Source organism: Bos indicus, chromosome 14 (assembly GCF_029378745.1).
Source record: "Bos indicus isolate NIAB-ARS_2022 breed Sahiwal x Tharparkar chromosome 14, NIAB-ARS_B.indTharparkar_mat_pri_1.0, whole genome shotgun sequence".
NCBI classification, from domain to species: domain Eukaryota; kingdom Metazoa; phylum Chordata; class Mammalia; order Artiodactyla; family Bovidae; genus Bos; species Bos indicus.
In genome coordinates, this window is record NC_091773.1 from 56,806,663 (window position 1) to 56,832,768 (window position 26,106).

A 26,106-nucleotide genomic window follows, 5' to 3' on the forward strand; every position below is an offset into this window, starting at 1 on the left:
GACCATCTGACTTTTTAATTAGAAAACCATCTAAGTCTACACCTCGGTGTCATCTCTTGGGACTTCTAAACCAGAAACTAGGGTATCTTTACTAGTGTTTTTCTTTTATAAAACATGCCATAAAAATGTAGAACCATAGCCAGGGGAGAGATCAGGGGTAAGGGGGTGTGTCTCAAGGGATTGATAACAGGATTAAAACTTTACAGAAATCCTTTGCATTTCTGGCTAGCATCTGTTATAAAGCACACATACTTAACTTGGCTGGAGCTGTGAAACCTGGTGTTTCACATTTCAGGTTCCTTTTAGGCAAAATTCAACACTTGACCTTCTAAGCAGAAACGACCACCTCTGTGAAGATTTAAGAACTAGCCCTGAGCTCAGGAAAGGGTAGACCAAAGTGAGGGGAAACCCCCCTGGGACAAAGTGGTTTCTTTAGCCAGGTCAGTGGCAAAAGGCAGGATGCCTTTCAAACTGGTTGAAATCGAATATGATGTTATGATAGCAAAATGAAAAGGGTTTGGGGGTTACAAGCTATGAGGTTGAGGAAGCTGTGTTCTGCTGTGTTGACTTCTGAGAGGTCAGTTTGGATCTGTTGGTATCAGAGATTTCCTTAAAGTTATCTCTAGTTCAAAGATGATATTAAGCGTTGTAGTTTGTTTTGTTTTGTTTTGGGGAGAGATGATGTTTAGAGAAAAACACCCCAAATAGGCACTTTATTTTTAAAACAGCTGCAGAAAAATCAAGGATTTTTTTTTTTTTTTTTATTACCAAGGTTGTAGCCCACACTGAAGCAACTTAGCAGCAGCAGCAGCAGATGCTGCTCATCTCCTCATCACCTTTCCACACTGGCCTTTGAGATTCTAGATAGTTTGCTTTTTCTTATTATGTTCATAGGACATAATACTTGGCATTTAACTTACTTGGCATCTTTTACTTCATGTTTCTGTACAGATGAGCAGGTGCTTCATGGAGGTCAGTAACGTGAGGAAGATTACAACAAATTTATTTTACTTCTTTATGTTCAGTGTTCCAGGCTGTGCTCTTGCAAATGTTCTCTGTTTTGTGTGACTGAACAGCAAAACAGAGGCTAAAGCACAACAGAGACAGTTTTAATGCTCATAATTAAACTGCTGTTCCATGTAGCTGTCCCAGAATAACTTTTAAATCATTGTGCCCTTTGGTCTAGTAACTTTCTAGGTACCTTCTCTGCCGCCTCATTCTCCCTACTAAACATTTTGTGAGGGATCAGCTGTACTACCAGGCCATCAAATGTATTCAATTTTGGAAGCAAACACTTCATGGTTGTTTAAAAATCCAAAGTATTCACATGGGGGAAAGTGTGGGAGGTTTCAAGTTTCTGAAACATTCTGCAGAAAATGAAGTGATAACAGTTCCTGCCGGTGGCCATATGACTCAATAATAACTGGAAGAAAAAAAAATGTTTGTTTAGGCTTGGCCAGAGTTAATGACAAGAGTTGTAATCTTATTTTTGCTCACAAACATGTTTCCTTTCTCCACAACACCTTTCCCCATCTTCTGTAGACACATCGGTCTTTGCTGAGACCTGGCTTCCCTCTTTGAGAGATGTGTTCAGCATGTATTCTGTGCTGATTCAAAGCTTTGTTTTGATTCCCACCATTCATTAAAAACATAATAACAGCAGAACCTCAAATCTCTTGCCACAGTACAATGTTAGCCTGTGTTATGGCAAAATGCGGGGAGCATTTGTGGCCGGCAGGCAGGGGTAGGTGCTTAGAAGGTTTTCATTTCAAGTCCATGACTTACAGCCTCAGTTCATCAAAATGCTTTACTCACAAAGATTTCAGAATACATTTGGCACCAACATGTGCTAACGTGAGTTTTTGTTGTGTTTAAATTCCTTCTCAGCTTGGTCAGCCAGATCTTTATTTTATTTTGGTGCATAGGCACATCTGTCACGGGTCTCCTCAGAGACTATATGCCTCTTGGGAGGGGCTCCTTTTTCCTGAACCCATGCTTTGTGTTTAGCTTCCAAATACATTTAACATTTCTAGAGCCACAATCAGGTGAGTTCCCCAATTTTTAATCCATTTGGTTGATAGGCTGGGGTGTTATGGTCTGTTTTATTGTATTTATTTATTCTCACTAAGTGGGTGGGATATTACAGCTTTAATAAATGACCTTTTGTGCTGATAGTGTTGTGGGCAAAGAGACTGTATATTTTGAAAAGAAAACCTTTAACTTAAATACATTAAGTAATTCTGCAGGAATTCATAACTGGAAGGTTTAAGATAATGTATTTTAAAGAGGGCTCCAAGAGCATTGCCTCGGAAAATGGTGGGTAGTTGTGAACTGTCACAAGAATGAAATTACTTGGACCTTTCTGGGTTAATCTTAATTTCTTAATATATTCAAGCTCTGAATTCATATACACTTGACAACAGAAGTCAAATATTTGATTCAATAAACATGCCAAGAAATGCAGCAAAGCTAACATTTTTATTTGTAACAATAAAACTGCTGAGTCTATTAAATGTCTTAATCTCTTCTAACTTGACATTTAAACTCTAAAGGACACTAAATTTTTATGTTACGAGAATGTTGCCTGAAAAAGCCCTATTAGGTTGCAATTTCAAGAATCCTATTGTGGACAGGTTCAGGATTTTAAGCAAACATACAAGAAATATCAGTATTTATATACCTCATTCATTCATATTCCCTCTGTATGTATATATGTGACCAAGATGTATATTTTCTTAAGTGGTCTGCTGAAAACATGGAGGGGGAACTCTCCCTGTAATATGGAACAAATCCATTTGGTGAAATAGTCAGTTACTCAAAGGCTTGGTGATAAAACTATCCAGAAAAGTCATAATGTAGAATTGCAGGTTACATATCCAGTGGTAAATATTCCACCTCTGAACCGTCTTGCTTCTCGATGTCCTGGCATCTCCAGTTGGTGTCAACCTCTTTCAGCCTTGATGCCACCACCGCCTGGGCTTCCACTGTGGGGCCACCTGCTATTTCTGTTTCTATGTTTTGCAGCCCTCAAATGATGAGAGGCAGAAAGAGCAAAGGAGTAAAGAGAGCAAAGGCTTTGCAGTTGCACATCCGGAGACTGTCTCACCAGGGCTACCACTCATTAACTACTTTCCCTGGGACCCATGTCTGAAACTCTTGTTCTTTCCCATGAAGTGGGACCTTTCAGGCTTTAGGGGGAGAGAGCACATAGCGTCTGTGTATAGCTCGTGTTTCCCGATGCTTACTGTTTCTTAGTGTGGGTCTGTCAACTCCTCCAGCTGACCCTGCATGACTTGCTAGGATGCTAGAGAGCTTCAGCTTCTAGAAAGCAGTCATACTATTCCAGATTCCTAGCTCCTTCTCTCAGACACATAAACCTAGGTCATTTATTCATGAGGCTCAGGGCACCTTCTGCCACTAAGTATTCAGTACTATTTTGTGGCCCTGATGCAGCACTCCTGCGCCTTTATGTCTTCCGATTCTGCCCACTTAGTCGGGCAATTGTCTTTAATTCAGACCTGGTCACGGTTTCCTCCAATCTTGACTATCTTCCCACAGGTGTAAGGACTTCCCACAAATCCAGGACTCAGCAGGAAGCCATGAGATGGCAAAATTCAAAGATGAATATTAGATTATATCCACTTTGAGCCTTATCTCATGATAGGTATCTTTTGTACTACTACTATGTTTTCTGAAACAAGTTTTAAAATTACTAGCTTATAGATTTGCAGTAGTACATAATTTATGTGTATCTGGACATTTTTATCCATATTAAAGTCTGACTTGTGTAAAATATATATTAAATTATATATATAATTACTTTACACATATTACATATAAGTGTCATAGGAAGATATGATATAATCATAATAAGAAGACACCTTGCAGGTAAAATCCTATTTTTTTTTTTTTTACTATATCTAAATATAAATTTGAGCACTTAAGATTTTCCTGCTTTGGGCGAGAGTTCTTTTTTTTTTGGTCAACAAGGCTCCTAAACAAAAAAAGAGTTGTCATGAAAAAAATCAATAGCATCCCTAGTTACAAGTATTAGTCAATCAACCATAAGCCAACATGGTTTATGCTTCCGATGGAAAGGATTGTCACACCCGCTTCTCAGTCCTCAGTGTTTAGTTAAAGTGAAAGTCACTCAGTCGCATCCAACTCTTTGCGACCCCATGGACCATACAGTCCATGGAATTCTCCAGGTCAGAATACTGGAGTGGGTAGCCTTTCCCTTCTCCAGGGGATCTTCCCAACCCAGGGGTCAAATCCAGGTCTCTCACATTGCAGATGGATTTTTTTTTTACCAGCTGAGCCACCAGGGAAGCCCAAGAATACTGGGGTGCATAGCGTATCCCTTCTCCAGTGGATCTTCCTGACCCAGGAATCAACCCAGGGTCTCCTGCATTGCAGGCAGATTCTTTATCAACTGAGCTATCAGGAAAGCCCTGTATAAGTAGGAGTCAGTAAATATCTGAATGAATGTAACTATGTAAAATGTTCCTCCTTTGTACTTTTTTGAAGTTTTTAAATTTTGTATAACATTATCTTAGTATTATAATCAGGAAAAAATACCCTAAAGTTATTTTACAAGAAAATATTTTTGTGATTATTATTATAAATGTACTAATATTTTGAACTATTTTCTTAGTTCGAGTAGTAGAATTACTATATCAAAGAATGTTTTTTTAGCCAAAATTCATATTGCCAAATGTCTTTCCAAAGGACTTATGTGTATTATTGTGCTACTGGCAAAATAGTATTAGCCTTGTGCTACAACTTGCCAGAACTACGTGTTCTATTTTAAAACAATTATGTTTTGAAAAATATTTCATCTGTTTTCAGTTATATTCATTTATTAACGAGGGGGCTCCCTCTTCTACTCCTTTGTTTACCAGCTGCGCTTTGTCTTTTGTGAATTGTCTTTGGAACCTTTGCCCATGGTAGGCAACGAGCATGTGTATTTATTAAGAAGCTTAGGAAAAAAGAGATATAAAGAATTATGTGGTCATTTTATTTTTTAAGATGAAGGTCTAAAACCTTCACAATGGAAAAGAGTTTTGAAATGATCACAGCTGGTTATTTATGACTAGATTGTTCAGTCTAAGTATAAAGTTTTTAACTTTTAGATGGATTGAAATGAGTACAAAGTTGCATAAAAATGTTGAATTTCTAATCTTTTGTGTTGTACAATGATAGTTTTAGCTTCTGCTCTTGTCTTCTAAGCTTTCTAAGCCTTGAGTAGTGCCGATTAAAACAAACAGAATTAAGGGGCTAAATTAAGCGGCTAAAACAAAAAGAATTAAGCTTTTCTTTTGAAAAATTGTTCTAAGAAAATGAATTTTAAAATATTCCTTTGAGGTAAAATTTGGCATATGTGCTCCCCCAGAAATCTGTTCACAGGTTTCAACATTTTTTAGAATTGTTCATGTGATGATACTTACAATTTTTTTTAAACACCAATTTGTATTATTTATATGGGTGATAAATTGGAGATCAGCATTTCTTTTAGGAGCACTGATGTAAAGGAAAGAGATTGGATCATTTCAATAAATGTATATTTCATATGTATTTGAAATATACATGGCAGAGGATGAGATGGTTAGATAGCATCAATTCAATGGACATGATTTTGAGCAAACTCCGGGAGATAGTGGAGGATAGGGAAGCCTGGAGAGCTGCAGTCCATGGGGTTGCAAAGAGTCAGACATGACTTAGAGACTGAACAACAACAATATTTCATATGAACAAATATGCAGTTTCTTTGGCCAGTTTCTTTTCAAAAGTTGACTGTTTTATGTGAGCTTAAGTTTACTTTTACAGCAGACTTAACGTGTATGTGGTTTTGGTTGTAATACTGGAAAAATTATGCCATCTTTTTCATGTTGATAGTAACAATGTTCACTTAAACTCAGCATCAGATCAGAGAGGCGTATGTATATATAAGTGGAAACTCCATGAGGCAGTGTTCTGAGGAGGTTGCATAACGGCTGTTAGTCTTTCTGTGACTGAACGACAGGCTCAGTAGGATAGCTGGAACTTAGCCTCATCTAATGCTTCCCTGGTAGCTCAGATGGTAAAGCGTCTGCCTACAATGCAGGAGACCTGGGTTCGATCCCTGGGTAGGGAAGATCCCCTGGAGAAGGAAATGGCAACCCACTTCAGTATTCTTGCCTGGAGAACCTCATGGATGGAGGAGCCTGGTGGGCTACAGTCCATGGGGTTGCAAAGAGTCGGACACAACTGAGCGACTTCACTTCATTTCACGTCTAATGCTTCAGAATCCTCCAAACCTGATTCAGTCTAAGGTTGAGGAAATCACAAGCCATGTGGACAGAAGACCTCACAATCCTAGTGAATTCCTCAGCCCAGCTGGAAGACTCTATTACCTCTTAGTCTCTAAGCTCTTTCTCATTTTTTACAGAAGTTATTCCTAATCTTGACTCTTCAGATGACAATATCTTCCCTTTAGGACAGACAATTAAACTTCCTTACCTTTCTTTCCATGTGTATATTTTCAAATACTGTACCTACTCAACTTGCATTTTCTCATGAAAAAGACAAACCTTTTTCTTTCCAGGCTACCCCAGTATTCCTGAGTCTTGGCCCTTCTCCTCAAGGTGTTATTTGTCTGTTATGACCTTTTCTTTATTATATCTTCCCTCTCAGTGACTTCATTACCCTAACCCCTGACCCAACATTTCTACATGTATTGATATACTTCAAATTTTAAAACATTTAAAATGACTTCTAATTCTTCTTTCAATAAGCTCTGCCACCTACTATGTCCTATTTTAGAGACTGGAATCACCTCCTGACTCATTTTGGCCCGGAAATCATCTGACTCCTCTGTTATCCTTATTTTCCATATTCATTTGGTCACTGATTCTACTTGATTTGAGCTTCCTTTGTGGCTCAGTTGGTAAAGAATCTGCCTGCAATGCAGGGGACCTGAGTTCAATTCCTGGGTTGGGAAGATCCCCTGGAGAAGGGAACGGCTGGGTACCCACTCCAGTATTCTGGCCTGGAGAATATCATGGACGGTAGTCCACGGGGTCACAAAGAGTTGGACACGACTGAGTGATTTTCACTTTCTACTTGATTCTACCACCTCAACAACTTATTGAGCACTCCTTGTCTTTGCTCAGTCCCACTCTTCCTTCGTCTTTCCTACCTTGACTACTTTAGTAGTTTCTTGACTGGTCTTTCCCCCCTCTAACTTTAGAAGAGTACCTATTTAGTATGTGAAATTAGAATCTAATTTCATCCAGGTATTACCTTGAAACAAATATACAGATTTAAAAAATGTTGCTGACATTTTTAGATTAACTATTATTTAGTGATAGTCTTTTTTAAAAAATACATGTTGCATTTATTTTATTAGTATCACCTCACTTTAAATTTTAGCCAACATCTTGTTTCATATTCATTGTTAGTTCCTAGTTTTATGTAACTGGACTTTTGTAAGGTTTATGTTGCTTTTCTATTTTTGGTATAATATTTGTTTCTGTAACTTGACACCAAAAATGATTCAATTCGTTTTGGGAGCACCAGGCATCCAAACATAAGTAATATGGAGTGATAACATTCATGTGTTTTGACAGCATTTAAAGGGAAAATAAAGGAGGCTGTGTCAAAAGTGTACTGCAGATCTCAAATTACCAAGGGCATTACAGGACTTTGGCTATCTTGGAGCTATAAGTGTTGCAAAGCTATGATTTGGAGGGTATGTGAAGAATAAAGACCTACTTTATATTAACATTTCTTTTTACTATAAAGGAAGTAGCATTAATTTAAAGAGAGTTAGTTTACATAAAGTAACTCTTGTCTATTGTTAGCTTCAATTTTCAGTGTAAGATTAATAAGAATTATTAAGTAGTTTAAACCTTAAGTTTGCATCTCGTAATTAGCTTAATTTTGTGTCACAGGTTTTAATGGGAGCCGTCTCAGCTTTTTTATCCCCTGGCAAAGTGCTATCATGTTTCTAGCCTGGGTAGAGGAATGCTAGATTTTATGTATGTCCTGAAACAAGTTAGCACAGTTTGGTTAAAACAGCTGCCTGAATGATGAGCAGCAAATTGGATTATAAAATCCTACTTGGTGGTTTAGCATGTCAGTTAGTTAAGTTAGGATTTGAACCATATTGTAGTCACACGGTGGTCAGGACCAGTCTGGTAACAGCTCAACCTCAGCGCATGGCTCCGCTATTGACGTAGGGGATGGTGTTTGGGCCCCTGACAGGAAGCAGTTTCTCCAAGTGCAAGATCAGAGTTGTGTGTTTTCAATAAGGCTTTGTTGAGTGCCTGCCATGAGTTAGATGACTTATTTAGAGATGAAGCAACATTCTTCAAAATCATTACAAAACCAAGACTACATAATTTTTGGTGTTTTTCTTCATCGTGGTTCAGACTGCTTCTGTCATTCACAAGAAATCCTGGTGGCAACACGGTGTCATGAAGGACATTTATTAGGTCAGATGTCTGAGGGACTCACCATGTTCATCAGCTGAGCAGTTGAAAGACTCATGGTCCTTCAGAACTGGAGACAGTGGGACAGTACAGCAATTAGAGTGACAGAGATTGGGCTAGCAGAGCCTGGGAAGTTGAAACCCTCTTCTTTTATCTTTGTTATTCTTTCAAATCTGGTTTCCTATTCTCCACTCCTACTGTATTTCGAACTCTTGAAACTTTCACTTAACCAGGCATGATGACATATTGTTGAAGCTTTGGAATTTAGGTCCTGGTTCCTTTACTTGTAGCTGCTTAACTTCAAGTCCTTCGTTTACTCATTTGTAAAATGATAACACCCACTTCCAAAGTTGTAATGAAAACTAAGTGGATCAATACATGTGAAATGCCTGGCGTAGTATAATACCTCACATGGATGTTAACTAATCAGGATATTGGTAATATCAGTCCAATTAAAGAAGACAGATAAAAACAATTTTAATGGCACTCATCTAGAGAGAGGATCCAGTATAAGGAGAGCACAGCAGAATCAACCAGATGACTTAAAATAGGTAGCAAAATAGACACGTAGATTTTTTTCTATGAATACTCTAGCTGAAAAGAGATCGCATAATCTCCACTGGCAAAATTTTCCTCACTGGTAGATACTCTGCCTTACAGCTTCTTAAAAAAAATCAGAGTTAATAGTATAGACAGAATGGCTTCACATTTCCCTTCATAGTGGGAAAACTATTTGGGTGGGTAGAAAAAAGTAGAAGAAAAAGCAGCTCTTTAAAATACTAAATTTATCTAAATTTCCTACAACCCACCTTAGCTAGTTGTGAGATGGGAGAGACAAAGCAAGAGAAGAGAGTTTTAAGGCATCCTTTAGAGATTTTGAAAACTTAATTGAACGTTTCTACCTTGGCAAAACTGAACCCATTTATCTGTATAATCTCTTCAAGCTTGGAGTTATTGAAAAACTTGTCTTTTCTCTCTATTCTTAGCCGAAAGCAGTTTGCATGTTATTTGCTTCCTTGGGTGCAGTTCTGCAAGTCCGCGTATTTAAAGTTTGTGAGGGAGCCAAGCCGCAGGACCTGGCTGCCTTTCAGCTGCTAGACAGGGGGCGCATAGCTTGCCATCGGCCCCAGCTGCGGGAACTGTGCATGTATCTCTGGTCGTCCATCCTGAAGTGAGTTTATCTCCTCTACACTTCTGTTTTCCTTTGGGTGTTTGCCTTTTGTTGCGTGATCCTCACTTTGTTGAACCCAAGTACTTCTGTAGGGTTACTTATCCTCTCAAAACAAGGAAAAATTACTTTTGCAAAGCTGTTTAAGTCAGAGGATGTAATGTAAATCCCATCCAAAGCAGCAGTTCCCATCCATCCAGAGGTGGGAGGAAGAGCAACTTCTAATACAAGTCAGAAAGCTAACAGTCCATCCGAGCTGGAAGAGAAGGGCTCTGACGGGCTTATGGTAGTGTTGGGCATGTGATCAAACCTCCCCTGTGGTTTGGCTGTGAGTCAGCTTGTCTCACGTGGCTGGTTTAAGGGATGCTAAGGAGATTTCTTCCTATCTGTCTCATGAATAGTCTTTTTGTTATTATCATCATCATCACCATCACCACCACCACTACTAACATACATTCAGCGCTTACTATTTGCATGGCAAAGAGTTTGTTCTGGTTCCGCCCCGCCCCCCCCCCCGCCCCCCCCCCCCCCCCATAATATCTTATGAAAAAACCCAAATAAACTTGCTGGGCAGCCCAGTACTTGCCATGAACTGGGCTAAAACTTTATTTCCTTGTTTAATCATAACCCCAACTTTATCTGGTAGGAACAACTATTTCTTACATTTTAAAAATGAGAAACTGAGGCTTAGAAGACACTAGCTATGAGGCTATGGATGAATGAACGTGGCAGAGTGAAGATTTACGTTGGGTTTCTCAGTCTCTAAGGAGCATGTTCTTAACCTCCTAGGCAATGTTGCTTTCCTGAACTCAGATGACTGTTGAAAAGTATCCACTTTACGAACTTACCACTTTTAAATGCTGTATACATAAAACTTTGGAATGGCATTTCTCCCAGTTCCCTTACTTTTATATAATGTAAGTACCTCCAGTAAAAGGAATCAAAAGGTGAGGCTAGAAACAGCGTTGGAGAAGTCTTTACATAATTTGGCAAGACTAAACTTTTAGTTTTTTGTTACAATAAATAAGAGATTTCCAAAGAAGAATGGGTGGTGTTTACATAAGCCTAATTATTTCTGCAAACGTTCTCAGTTAAGCAGTGCCTCTGTTAACTATCTGGAGAAGGAAATGGCAACCCATTCCAGTATTCTTGCCTGGAAAATCCCTTGGATGGAGGAGCCTGGGTGGCTACTGTCCATGGGGTCGCAAAGAGCTGGACACGACTGAGAGACTTCACTTTAAGTGACTGTTAACTATATACTTGAGAAAAAGGGCAGTAAAGAATGATAAGGTTTAAAGAACATAAAGATTACACAGAACCTGGTGGCCAAGTATTTTTCTTTCTGAAAAACAGTACTTTTATAACCACAGGAGAAGGCTTAGAATTCACATAATCAAGAGCTCCTTGGTACTTAAGGTTTTTAAGAATACTTAAGTATTCCTTTGGGTCTCCAATATGCTTTTTTCCAGGTTAAATGGATACAGACACATTTTAAGGCAGATTGATGGAGTAGATGCGTTCTCCATGTCCTGGCCAGCACTGTGATATTTTTAGGGTCCACATTTAATAATTCTGAATAGTGAGAGGTGGTTTTTAGAATTTGACATCTGCCATTGGTGTAAACATAAGACAGTTGGACTTGAGAGCCGCCCTTAGTTATGTAAACTTGAGGTTTTAGCATTTGAACATATTTAGGATTAATGATCAATGGCCTCTGGTTTAGAATGGTATCTAGATGGATTTGCCTTTGTGACCCTCCTGACTTCTCCCTAAAACCCTGATAAGGATGAAATGGATGACACTGTAAACTAAAACCAACCACAGCTTGTCATCAGAATCCAGAGGGAAGTTTCAGTAAGAACCGAAAGGACTATATTTAAAAACACAAGCAGAGGGTCATTTACATTATGCTGCTGATGACTGTGTCTCCCTGAAAGCTAGAAATACTTCCTGCACTTGCAACCCACTGGCTCCTGGGTCAGAAATGAAAGTTTTGTGTCAGTTAGAAAACCGGAGGGATGTCCTTTTGTTCTGTGGCCTCAGCTTGATAACAACAAAATGATAATTGGAACTAATAGTGATATACCTAATAGTGAATACTTACAATAGTCCATTAAATACATTAGCTTGTTTAATTACTATAATAATTGTGTGAGTTAGATTCTGTTGTTGTTCTTGATTTCCAGATGAGGAAATAGAGGCACAGAGATGATCAGCATTAACTGTGTGGTTTGAACAAGTTGACTAATGGGGCCACAATTTGAATCTGCACTGTCTGGTTTCAGGGCCTCTGCTCCTAGTGACAAGGATAAACTGCCTATGAAGCCAGATTCCTCTTCCCTACATCTTTCTCTCTAAAGTCTATAGGTATTGCTCTTCTTACAAATACCAGTTCCCAGAAAATAAGCATTTACATAAGCATGCACATTGTGTCCTGGAAAATGTGGTTCCTTTAACTTCGGTAAGTCAGAGGGTGCCGGGAACCTGATGGGAGTGATTGTTAAAGATCATAATTTAATGTGTTTCTCTTTATTGTGACTGAAATCTAGACAGTCATTTAGAGAAGGTTCCATTTTAGTTCAGCATAGTCATAGCAGAGAACAAATGCCTAAGCATTGGATTAGGTTGTGTGTGTGTGCTCAGTCATGTCTGATGACTCTTTGTGGACCTATGGACTGTAGCCTGCAAGTCTCCTCTGTCCATGGAATTTTCCAGGCAAGAGTACTGGAATGGGTTGCCATTTCCTTTTACAGGGGATCTTCCCAACCTAGGAATCAAACCTGTGTCTTCTGCATCTCCTGCATTGGCAGGCAGATTCTTCACCACTAGCACCACCTGGGAAGCACAGATTAGGTTGTTGTTGTTCAGTCGCTCAGTCGTGTCCAACTCTTTGTGACCCCCTGGACAGCAGCGCACCAGGCTTCCCTGTCCTTCACCATCTCCTTGAGCTTGCTCAAACTCATGTCCATTGAGTCAGTGATGCCATCCAGCCATCTCATCCTCTGTCGTCCCCTTCTCCTCCTGCCCTCAATCTTTACCAGCATCAGGGTCTTTTCCAATGAGTCAGCTCTTTGCAACAGGTGACCAAAGGATTGGAGCTTCAGCTTCAGCATCAGTCCTTCCAATGAATATTCAAAACTGATCTCTTTTAGGATTGACTGGTTTGATTTCCTTGCTATCCAAGGGACTCTCAGGAGTCTTCTCCAGCAGCACAGTTTGAAGGCATCAATTGTTTGGTGCACAGCCTTTTTAGGTTGATTAGGTTGGGAGCTGGCTAAATCAAGTGCTGTTTAAGAGTTGAGATGAATATGGAATTTAATCAACACCAAGATGGGCAAAGAGAGGCTCTAAAGGCAGTCCGACCAATTCATCCCTTAAATCTGAGTAGACTATACTTTTTTGGAGGAAAATGTGAATTTATGGAATAATTACTGTAAAATAAGAGGGAAATCATTCTAAAACTTAGCAAAGTTCAGATTCCTGATATTGTATTATAAGACAGAGGAAAAAATTAGGGGGAAAGTTTGTCCTCAAAAAGATAAAGGGAAAACATAATATTCATAAAATAGGTTAGAAAGTAATAGCAAATAGACTGAGATAAACAGAGGTCAGGCAAGATAAAAAGTTGAAGCAAACTAAACACAAAATGGTCATATTAACATGTTCATTAGAGAGTGTCAGGTACTGAATCGATCATTTTGGGAAATAGAATAATTGTATAGGGGAGAAACTTGGGAAGTGAATAGAATTTTAGCAGATAAGGACAAATTGCTAAAAATGGTGATGGAAAAGATGATAGATATTAACAGTAAAAAATCTGAGTTGAAAAGTGGCCTGGTTTTATAGAGACAAATAACTTAGTCTGTTAAAGAGAGATCTACCTATAGTCATAGCCTGGCAAAAACATGACTGATTCATGTTGAGGTTTGACAGAAAACAACAAAATTCTGTAAAGCCATTATCCTTCAATAAAAAATAATTTTAAAAAAAGGATAAAAAGAAAATTCTAAAGAAAGTACTTTACATCCAAAGGACAAAAATCAAAGTCAAGCTGTCCTCAAGCTTCCAGTTTTGGTGTTTTGTTTTGTTTTTTTAAGTAGTAGAAATAGCATTTAAATTTTGAAAGATGAAGAATCTAACCCTATAATCTTGTAACCCAGCTAAGTTATCTTTGCTGACATATCGTGTTACCTTAGTGACAATCATGAATTGTCACTAAGGGGATATTTCTGTAACTTGCAAAAGTTTTACTCCAAATTTATGAGTCAAACTCTGTCATAATGGATTCACATGCACTTGCCAGCCAAAAGGTTTCAATGATGTGACTCCAAGCAAGGAGGAGTGCCTTTCAATCCTACCTCAGTTAGTCTTCTCAATAGGATAGTGCATTGCTGCATGACAAACATTCCAAAATTTAGTAGCTAACAATGAAGAAGTTGATTATAATTTTGCATGGATCCAAGCATAGACAGGTTGCAGCGAGGAGGCTCTCATTTGGGGGGTGCTTATTCTGTTGTATCAAGTCACTCCTGAAGGTGCATCCATCTGAAGGCTTCTTACTCTCATGTTTGAGTCCTAGGCTGGTGTGGTCAGAACAGTTGGTATTAACTGATGTCTCTCTATCCACATAGTCTCTCCACATGATTAGCTTGGGTTTCCTTACAGGATGGCAGACCTAGCATGGAGCTGTAATGATTCTAGTGAAAGAAGTTCCAGAGTACCGTGTCTGTCATGCAAGTCCAGATTCAAAGGGAGTGGAGGATCAGACTCCTGTGGGTGAGAGGATGGCATATGGGTACAAGAAGGGAAGAAAATGCCGGCAGCTATCTTGGGGTCACACCACTATCCTGTTTCTCACTGCTCACTTTATGTCCCAATGTAGAAGGCTTTCAGCACTGCACCTGATAGACATGAGTTTGAGTAAGCTACAGGAGTTGGTGATGCACAGGGAAGCCTGGTGTGCCACAGTCCATGGGGCCACAAAGAGTTGGACACGACTGAGCAACTGAACTGAACTGAACTCAGCACTATATAGCATCATTGCTTGGGTAACACAAACACATTAAAGAGTTTGTTGAATTTTATTAAACAAGTCGTTAGGTTATTTTTTTTTAATTCAGAAAACCTTGGCTGGATTGTTACATAGATATTTTCAAGGATTTTAGAGATATTCTGGGAAAGTATTTGGGATATTTTCATAAACTGGAAATAAATTACTTTATCCATTTCAAAAATGGAAGACTGGCCTCCACTATCCAAAAATTTGCCATCCAGCCTGTTTTTCAGAAATGAATTTGATTCAGATAGTGAGGATTATTGTAGTGACAGGACAGCGATATACTTAAATGTACGACAATTACAAAGTATAATGCCAGTGTATTCATTTCTTGAAAAAACATTGCAAAACACTGTAAGAAACCAAGTGGTTGATTAGCATTTATGAATGGTAACACTTTTGTTTACAGAATGTGTGTATGTATATATAGATACATACACTTTTGGTTAACGGTTATTTCTGAGGGTTGTTTTTCTATTTTGGGGGCATATTTTATGGTGATTTTGTATTTTTTTAGAGAAATAGTATACCTACTGAAAAGTGCACGTAACCTCTATGTACAATTTAAAGAACAATGATAAAGTTATCCTTGAGCTCTAGAATTCTGTTTATAAAGTTGAGAGTTATCAGCGATTTCACTAAGATGGCAGAGTAGGAGATCCCCAGCCTCCATCCCTCCACAAAAATCAATCAAGTAGAGAGCTAGCCACAAACAAAAACAGCACTGGGAGAGCTCTGGAATCAGAGAAACTTCAGCAACTCAGTTGACTAAAACAACTTGAGAACAACCCCACAAAAAGGGAAGGAAGAACGTTTCTTTTCTGCCTTCATCATCCTGGCCCCCAAGGCCACATTCTTGGCACCAAAGGAGACTCCCCAGCTGCAAAGAGTTCCCCCCACAGGGAGAGGAAGAGTGAGCTGAGTGACCAGCTCCCCTGCCCTTCAGGGATACTACTCAAAGGACCCACTTCAGTCACCTCCACCAGAGACCAGCAGAGCTGGGGCATGACCTGTAAAGACGGCTGCCAGTGTTCCAGTGTCAGATCCACAAAGGAAGAAAGCACAGCTCCCAGTGGCCTGTCCTGCAGATGAGAACAGCAGCTTTTGCTACCGAAGAAACCAGGGGCCCGCACAGTCACCACTGATTTCACTGGGCTCTCACCCCCAGGTATTCGTGTTTGCTGACACCAGCCGCCTGAGTCCCTCCTCACTCCCCTGGCCCCTCCCACCCCAGCAAAAGCCGGGGACCCTCTGTGGCTGTGTGCCTGGCTGACGCCAGCCTGGAGCCCCCCAGCTGACCTCTCTGCTCTGTGTGCTCTCTGGGCCAGCCCCTCCTGCTGTGCACTTGCACACTGCTTGTCTCACGCCCATCATCAGCCTCCATGGCCATGTGTGCATGTGACGAGGTCTTACAGCCATCACGTGCACGCTGATAGCCAAGACCTCCAGGGCTGCTTGTGGTCCTGGATCTGGCCTGGTCACTGGCCTGAACCACTTGAGTGGGCTCATCTGCAGCTAGCCCCTCCAGCCGCACAGCTGCATACCTCTGGCCCAGCCTCCATCACTGGCCTCTACTGCTGTGTGCACGCCCACGGAGAGACCACGCAGTCAGGGAGGATGAGCTGATAGCACGGCTCCTACAGCTGCTTGTGGATCTGGATCTAGCCCTGTCTGCGATCACTGGGCTGCACCACTGCGCACCTGCAGCTAGTCACTCCAGCTGTACGTCACATGCTGCCAGCCTGACTCCTGACACCAGGCTCCACTGCTGTGCCCTGGAGACCAGAGTCAGCAGCTGGGACGGTCACACTGACAGCCAGAGCCCTCACAGCTGCTGGTGCACCTGCAGCTGCGACCGCAGCCCCTCCGCCTGCCCTGGCTCCACCACTGTGTGTGTTTGCAGCTGGCCCCGCCACAGCCAAGTGTGTGTTCACAACAGGCTCCAGCCACTACTGCTGCCTGCCTTGGTCCCTAGCCTCTGAACTGGGGCTCACCTCTGAGAACCCCAACTGCCCTTGTGGCCACTGAAGATATTCTTCCTGAAGCATCACCAAAGACCATGTGGTTGAGAGGGTGCTTCCTTGCCCCACCCCTGTTCAACATATTACTGGAATTCCTAGCCAGAGCAATCCATTAGACAAGGAAAAGAAATAAAAGGCATTCAAATTGGGAACGAAGAAGTAAAATTAGCTGTTTGCTGATTGTATGATCTTGCTCCTAGAAAAAATTTAAAACTCCACCGAAAATTTTTTTATACCTTATAAATGAATTTAGTAAACTTTCAGGCTACAAAATCAACATACAAACATACCCTTCTGTACACTAAGAATTAACTACTGGGAAAAGAAATAAAATAAGTCCATTTACAATAGCATCAAAAACAGTAAAAGGGAATACCATTGAAATAAATTTAACCATGGGAGTGAACGATCTACACACCAAAAATTATAGTAGTGAAAGGAAGTGAAGAAGACACAAATGGAAAGATATCCTATATTCAGGAATCAGAAGAGTTAATATTGCTAAAATGTTGATACTACCCAAAGCCATCTGTAGATTCAGAGTAATCTCTTATCAAAATTCCAACACTGTTTTTCACAGAAATAGAAAGCACAATCCTAATTTTCATATGGAACCATAGAAGACCCCAAAGAGCCAGAGCAATCTTGAGAAAAGACAAAGCTGGAGGCCTCACACTTCCTGGTACAAAGCAATCTGAACAGTTTAGTACTGGCATGAGAGCAGACACAGAGAAGTAAACCCAAACATATCAGGTCAGCTAATATTTGACAGAGAAGGCAAGAATGCTCAATGGGGAGAGGAGAGTCTCTTCAGCAAATGGCTGGAGGAAATCTAAATATCCATATGCAAAAGAATGAATTTGGGCCCCCATTTTACATCACCAGAAATGAACTCAAAATGGATTAAAGATCAAAATGTAGGACGTGAAGACATAAAATTCCTAGAAGAAAACAGGTGAAAGTCTCTTTTCAGAAGGACTGTATTACTTTACACTTAAGCCAGCATATATGTAAAAACTTCATTATTTTTTAAATCTACTTCATACTTATTGCGCTTACTTTTGAATGTATACATGTTATGCGTGCATACCAGTTGTAGTTGATGGTATATAAAATTCCCATGGAGTAACACTTAGGGAAAAAGCACTTTACCTGCATAACATTATACATTCAGATAACCCTTAATTGGAAGTGGTCTGACTCCTACCTATAAAATAGAACTTTGCTGGCATTAGGGAGTACTTATTACTCAATGGAAAAGCCACAGTCTTTCATCAGTGTACTCAACATGTGTAATTCGCAATTTGTGGAGTTACGTGAAATGAATTTGGAAAAGGATTTAAGCTCAAATATTACTTTTCTTTTTCCTTTATTTATTTACTTTTTATTATCACAGTTTGGCACAGAGAATACATTAATTCAATTTTTTCCTGCTGGAAAGACCATTAATTTTTTGGCTTTCTCTTTTAAAAAGATCTAAGAATGATGGTATGAGGAAGGGATCAGGAACCAAAGAAAGTTATTAAACATGTCCATGGTCTCTGGATTTCCCTGCACTCCAGATACAGAGTGAATTACACAGGAATTAAATAGTTTCCTTTGCTTAAGTCTAATATTACCAGATAAGGTGCTAATGCGGTTTTGCCTGGAGAGACTCCCTTCTCTGCTTTTTTTTTTTATCCCTTTGATCATGTGAATGTGGCCAGACACATCATAGCCATAGAAAGCATCTCCAATCTGCTGTTTGCTTCTCTTCCTCAGGTGTCAGTAACCTCGGATTTCCCCATTCTGAAGAATCTCTTGGTCGCTCCTTCCATCTCTTTCTTGGAACAGCGCTTTCTAGTGGAGCCTTTATGCTCTCTGCTTCACTCCTTCATTTCTGAATTAATTCAGCCAGCCTGGTTTCTGCATTCAGCATCTCTGAACTCCTGCTTTAAAGGTCATTGATGGTGTCCCAGGGACCAAATCAAATGGCCATTTTCTCTTCTTTAGTTTTTAAATAAGAATTGTGTAACTTTAGCAGGGGAGCCTGGTGGGCTGCCATCTATGGGGTCGCACAGAGTCGGACACGACTGAAGCAACTTAGCAGCAGCAGCAGCGTGTACATGATAATTTGATTTACATATACAAAATGATTAGTACAGTTTAGCTAATTAACATATCTTCTCACATACCTATTGTTTCGTGTGTTGGATGAGAGCACATGAAATCTACTCTTAGCAAATTTTCCCCAGTGGTTCAGCAGTAAAGAATCCACCTGCAATGCAGGAGATATGGGAGACATGGGTTTGATCCCTGGATTGGGAAGATCCCCTCGGATGAGGAAACAGCAACCCACTCCAGTGTTCTTGCCAGGAAAATCCCATGGACAGAGGAGCCTGGCAGGCTACAGTCCATAGGGTTGCAAAGAATAAGACATGACTATGCACACACACACATACACACACTATAGTAACTATAGTCATCATACTGCCTTTTTACTTTAATGCTTAGAACAAAATGCATAGGACCCAAATGTTGCCATTTTGTTTCTATAACATCTTCCTTGCACACTTTCCTAGCAGATCATGTGTTCAGAACCTCCTTATGATCTAGTTTCATTGGTGTTTCTATAATGGAAATCCTTAGGATAGGACCTATGACAAAGCAATCTTTATATAAGCTTATAAGCTCTAACAAGTAGTAGTTTAGTAAGGCTTCAAAAATCATATCCTATCATGATGAAAATGTCTCCTTGTCTTTGAGTTACATCAGTGATTGATTTCTAAATGAGGAAATATTTCTAAAATGGTCCCCTAGACCAATTTGCATTTGAGTTGAATGGTAGCCATAATGATCAATCATTTTCCTCTCCCTCCTTTTCTTTACTTCCTCCCTCTCTTCTTCCCTGTCACCACACAACTTTCTCTTGTCCATATTTTTGGTTATTTCCATATTTTATTTATGAGCACAGGAACTGGAAGAGAGATCTGAAGTTGTGCTCTGTCCTAAGTTAATAGGAATAATTTTCCTGTATTTTATGGATGAAAACTGGCCCCTTAAAGAAACTTTGCTGTTCAGTGCAGAATATTCTTCGTCAGAGCCAGAAAAATAGCATTGATTATTGATGACTCCAAGTCATAAACTTTTACCATTGGAATTTTGCAAGCCTTCTTCAGTTTACCATTTTTAAATTCCCCAGAATTTTTTAGTCTTATTTTAAAAGAAACTTATAATTTGCTGGTCATAATACAAAAATATATAATTGTATGCTGTAAGACAAACACACATATTTACATGAAAGTAAGCTGGCCTCTTAACTAATATGCCTAGTCTATGGAGGAGGATATATTTTGGATACACATGCACTTAGGAATACACACACACCCCTCAGAGAAATTGTCCCTGGTAATTTTGGTTGCATACCTCATTGCTACTGAGACTTTCGGTGAACCAGAATTTAAGATATTTCAATGGCATTATTTGGTAGAATTTTAAATTCTTCTGCAAGAAGACTTGGAAACACATTGTTGTTGTTCAGCTGCTCAGTCGTGTCCCATATTTGCAATCCCATGGATTCCAGCACGCCAGGCTTCCCTGTCCTTCACTGTCTCCCAGAACTTACTCAGACTCATGTCCATTGAGTTGGTGATGCCATCCAACCATCTCATCCTCTGTCATCCCCTTCTGCCCCTGCCTTCTATCTTTCCCAGCATCAGGGTCTTTTCCAGTGAGTCAGCTCTTCTCATCAGTTGACCAAGTGGAAACACATTAGGGTAATTTAATATTACTTCTAAAAAGGATCAAAGTATAAGTAACAATCTTACATTTATCACCCACACATTTATTTCTGTTTTGTATTAGAATCAAACTGACTGGAAGTGATTTCCAGAAGTTTTCTTAATTCATCCCTTGTCTTCCAACTGAGTTCTAATTAAGCTACTGTCAGAAAAATGGTTACCTAATTTTTGAAAAATGGTAACCTAATTTTTGAAAAGTGGTAAAGCAGAAAGCTTTTCACATCTGTTCTCAGTAACTTTTTCTCTAACTTCTCCAATAGACAAAGAAATTATTTTGGTTTTATTCCCTGATAGCTCAGTTGGTAAAGAATCTGCCTGCAATGCAGGAGACCCTGGTTTGATTCCTGGGTCAGGAAGATACCCTGGAGAGGGGATAGGCTACTCACTCCAGTATTCTTGGGCTTCCCTTGTGACTCAGTTGGTAAAGAATCTGCCTGCAATGAGGGAGACCTGGGTTTGATCCCTGAGTTGGGAAGATCCCCTGGGAGAAGGGAAAGGCTACACACTCCAGTATTCTGGCCTGGAGAATTCTATGGACTGTATAGAAGGGGTCACAAAGGGTCGGACATGACTGAGCGACTTTCACTTCACATGGTTGTAATGATAGCTTTGTAGCTATAATTGTATTAATATCTATTTTTGATTAGCAACAAAGTAGAAAGGTTGAGAACAGTTCTATTTTAAAAGATAATTGTTAACATATCCTATGACTATTGACATCTTTTTTGATTCTCTGTATATTTCCCAAAAGTCCTTTTTAAAATAACCATTTTCATATTGAAGCTTTAGGTCAAGTTTCAGCACAGGACCTTGAAATGTAGTTTTTATCAAATTTCAGGTGATGTCTTTACTGAAATTATAGTAGTTTGGAATGCAAGTCTCCTCTTGGATATATCTTGTTCGGTGATGATTTATTTTAAATCATTTACATTAATTTTTTTCATGTTATATGTAAACTTTTCATTTCTCATGTTTTTCTTTAACACATAAGTCAAAACTGACTACAACATAGTGATACAATCATGAACATGAGCAGTGCTTGGGAAATACTACAGATATTTATGTGTATATGTGTGTGTACATATGTGAAGTAGTTTATTTTGATTTTAGCTTATATATTTAACAGTCTAAGTATACTTTCTGGAGAGTGAAATGCCATTTTCAGTTGTGGGGAAGTAAACTCATTTTATTAAACAGTAGGATACTTGTGGAAAATATAATTAGCTATGTTCTGCTCTTTTGATATCTGGTAATCAAATTAGAGATACCAAGGGAACATTTCATGCAAAGATGGGCACAACAAAGGACAGAAATGGTATGTACCTAACAGAAGTAGTAGATATTAAGAAGAGGTGGCAAGAATACACAGAAGAACTGCACAAAAAAGATCTTCACGACCCAGGTAATCACAATCGTGTGATCACTCACCTAGAGCCAGACATCTTGGAATGTGAAGTCAAGTGGGCCTTAAAAAGTATCACTATGAACAAAGCTAGTGGAGCTGATGGAATTCCAGTTGAGCTATTTCAAATCCTGAAAGAAGATGCTGTCAAAGTGCTGCACTCAAGATGCCAGCAAATTTGGAAAACTCAGCAGTGGCCACAGGACTGGAAAAGGTCAGTTTTCATTCCAATCCCAAAGAAAGGCAATGCCAAAGAATGCTCAAACTACCACACAATTGCAGTCATCTCACATGCTAGTAAAATAATGCTCAAAATTCTCCAAGCCAGGCTTCAGCAATACATGAACCATGAACTTCCAGATGTTCAAGCTGGTTTTAGAAAAGGCAAAGGAACCAGAGATCAAATTGCCAACATCTGCTGGATCATTGAAAAAGCAAGAGAGTTCCAGAAAAACATCTATTTCTGCTTTATTGACTATGCCAAAGCCTTTGACTGTGTGGATCACAATAAATGGTGGAAAATTCTGAAAGAGATGGGAATGCCAGACCACCTGACCTGCCTCTTGAGAAACCTATATGCAGGTCAGGAAGCAACAGTTAGAACTGGACATGGACCAACAGACTGGTTCCAAATAGGCAAAAAGTATGTCAAGGCTGTATATTGTCACCCTGCTTATTTAACTTATATGCAGAGTACATCATGAGAAACGCTGAGCTGGAAGAAGCACAAGCGAATCAAGATTGCCGGGAGAAATATCAATAACCTCAGATATGCAGATGACACCACCCTTATGGCAGAAAGTGGAGAGGAACTAAAAAGCCTCTTGATGAAAGTGAAAGAGGAGAGTGGAAAAAGTTGGCTTAAAGCTCAACATTCAGAAAACGAAGATCATGGCATCTGGTCCCATCACTTCATGGGAAATAGATGGGGAAACAGTGGAAACAGTGTCAGACTTTATTTTTCTGGGCTCCAAAATCACTGCAGATGGTGATTGTAGCCATGAAACTAAAAGACACTTACTCCTTGGAAGGAAAGTTATGACCAACCTAGAATAGACATTACTTTGCCAACAAAGGTCCGTCTAGTCAAGGCTATGGTTTTTCCTGTGGTCCTGTATGGATGTGAGAGCTGGACTGTGAAGAAAGCTGAGTGCCAAAGAATTGATGGTTTTGAGCTGTGGTGTTGGAGAAGCCTCTTGAGAGTCCCTTGGACTGCAAGGAGATCCAGCCAGTCCATCCTAAAGGAGATCAGCCCTGGGCGTTCATTGGAGGGACTGATGCTAAAGCTGAGACTCCAATACTTTAGCCACCTCATTCGAAGAGTTGACTCATTGGAAAAAACTCTGATGCTGGGATGGATTGGGGGCAGGAGGAGAAGGGGACGGCAGAGGATGAGATGGCTGGATGGCATCACTGACTTGATGGACATGAGTTTGAGTGAACTCTGGGAGCTGGTTATGGACAGGGAGGCCTGGAATGCTGCAATTCATGGGGTCGCAAAGAGTCGGACATGACTGAGCAACTGAACTGAACTGAATCACAAAGATACCAGGGTTCAAGATAACCCAGGAAAAGGTACAGACTTTTTACAACCTTAGAAATGTGATGTCTCTAATCATTAATTGTGTGGAACATGCTATTTAGATTTAATTAATCATCATTAATTGTGTGAAATGTTATTTAGAGTACCTTGAAAAGTATTTTTCTTCTAATTGAAATCCATTGCTGCTACTCTGGTGGTTGACATAGATTCACAGTGACCAAAACATTTGTCTGATCTTTACTTGTAGAGACTATATATTTTGGCAAGTGTTTTTTTACTTTCCTTATCTTGTAAGAATAACAAAGAAAATATGCCCTTGATCATCTTGGTCTTGTAACAAACCAGTGATAGTCCCCGCCCTCATCTTAGGAATTTAATGGTTCAACTGTTTAATCGAATGACCTAATCGTAGGATTTGTGGGAGTTTATGATTAAAGGGAGGAGTGTAATACTGACTCCATCTTATTTGCTTCCCCCTAAGGGGATCACAGTTATTATACCACAAAGGTGATGAGAGAAAGTATAGCATAAGGGATAATAAGAGGGTAAGCTTTGGGACCAGACTGAGTTCAAATCCAAACTCTCCTACTTACTGGCTGTGTCACCTGAGGTCACCTTACCTCTCTGACCCTCTGGATCTCCTTCTGCAAAGTCAGACCAAAGAGAATATCTATTTCATAGGAATATTTTTAGTATGAAATGAGATAACGTATATAAAACACTTTGTCCTGGCACACAGCTAACAGAGCATCGTGGTGATGATTTAATAACATGAAGGAAACTCATAGTATCTTTCTGAAAGAAGGAAAAAGATTTGTAATATGTCTCCTCCTTTCTGTGATACAGCCAGTAACATTTTAAGACCCCTAGTCTTTGCGTCACCAGGTATGAGGGGTACTCTTGTTTAAAGTGCCAAATCTGTACCCAAGTAAGGCAGAAGCTCCAAAGTTGATCATAGGTTTAATTTTTTTCAACTAGAATTTTTTTCTTTTTTTGGTCCAACTCTAGAATTTTGGCAAACCAAATAGATTGTCTTTCAAAACAGAATATATTGAGTGAATTGATAGATTCTATAGAGTGAAGCAAGTTTGTGGGATATAATCACAGGAGAAATGAACCTGCTGTAACCCGAGTGACCTACAGCATGAATAACTCAGCTTGAATGAAAAGATATGGTGTGTGCATGCCTTCCAACATGGGTAGCTTGATCTCTGCTGCTTTCTTTGGGCATCACCACAAGCAGAACCTTGGGAGGGGAGTCCAGGCACAAAGAGGTTTGCCTCATTTCATAACTTGGAAGTGACGTCTCAGCTGAGTTGGAAGGAGGATGCCATTTATTTTACAGGGATGTTTAGCGCTCCTTGGGCCTTTCCTGGTGGCTCAGTGGTAAAGAATTCACCTGCAGAATAGGGGTTTGATTTCTGGGTCAGGAAGATCCCCTGGAGGAGGAAAGGGCAACCCATTCTAGGATTCTTGCCTGGAGAATCCCATGAACAGAGGACCCTGGTGGGCTACAGTCCATGGGGTCGCAGAGTCGGACATGACTGATGCAACTGAGCACCCACACACTAGCTCTCCTTTCTCTCTGCTGTTCCAAAGCTCTTTCTCTCTACTGCCCACACCCTTTTCAGCATAGCTTTATGTTCTAGACTTGTATATAATCTTGATTTTGCACTGAATCATGTCTGAAGCTTAGCCAAAAATTCTGGATTTTCCCTCCTGAATGTTTCATTCAGAAGTGAGTGTATGGTTAGGGAACCTACACTAAAAAAAAAAAAAAAAAGGAAAACACCTCCCTGGAGGATTCTACTGTCTCTGGCTCATGATCTAGCTTTTGGAACTCTCAGCTGAAAAAGAAACATCCCTGTGTCGTCTTCCCTTGAGTTTTACCACGGGCGCAATGTTGATACTGAGTTCAAAATGCTAAATGTGTTGCTTGACCCCAGGAAACTTTGAAGGCCTTTAACCCCAGAGAATAATTAATATGAGAAATGGAGGTTGTAGGCCAGGTCCACTGGGGAGCTAATACAGCCCACAAGCACCCTGATGTGTGGGGGGACTGGGTGGGGAGGTTGATGCCTTTCTTCAGTCTAGTATTTACTGATTAATTTGTTTGTTCAGCAGCCATTTAAATGATTATGAGATCAAAGACATTTTGCTGGGCACAAGGGATCCAAAGAGTATAATGGAGAGAGTACAGGTTTTAGAATCTGCCAGATGTTGGTTTGACTCACTGCCGAGCTGTGTGATTCTGAGCTATTTACTTAACTTCTCTAAACCTATTTCCTCATCAGTTCAGTTAAGTCGCTCAGTCATGTCTGACTCTTTGCAACCCCATGAATTGCAGCACGCCAGGCCTCCCTGTCCATCACCAACTCCTGGAGTTCACTCAAAATCACGTCCATCAAGTCGGTGATGCCATCCAGCCATCTCATCCTCTGTCGTCCCCTTTTCCTCATACCCCTAATCCCTCCTAGCATCAGAGTCTTTTCCAATGAGTCAACTCTTCGCATGAGGTGGCCAAAGTACTGGAGTCTCATATCTAAGTGTCATCTGCATATCTGCATATCTGTTATTGACATTCCTCATCTGCAAAGTGAAAATAATGCCTACCTTGCAGGCTGTCATAAGGATTAGAAAATACACGTGAGGCACCTCATCTGGTG

The 26,106-nt window shown here is 40.0% G+C and overlaps 1 protein-coding gene and 1 non-coding gene across 2 annotated transcripts in view; both read left to right on the forward strand.

Moving 5' to 3' along the window:
• Window positions 1-26,106, forward strand: part of RSPO2 (R-spondin 2) — a 172,576-nt gene that overhangs the window by 134,760 nt on the left and 11,710 nt on the right. The gene's annotated exons all lie outside the window — the stretch shown is intronic.
• Window positions 6,062-6,133, forward strand: TRNAC-ACA (transfer RNA cysteine (anticodon ACA)). Its single transcript has one exon. It is a non-coding gene; the product is annotated as a tRNA-Cys (tRNA).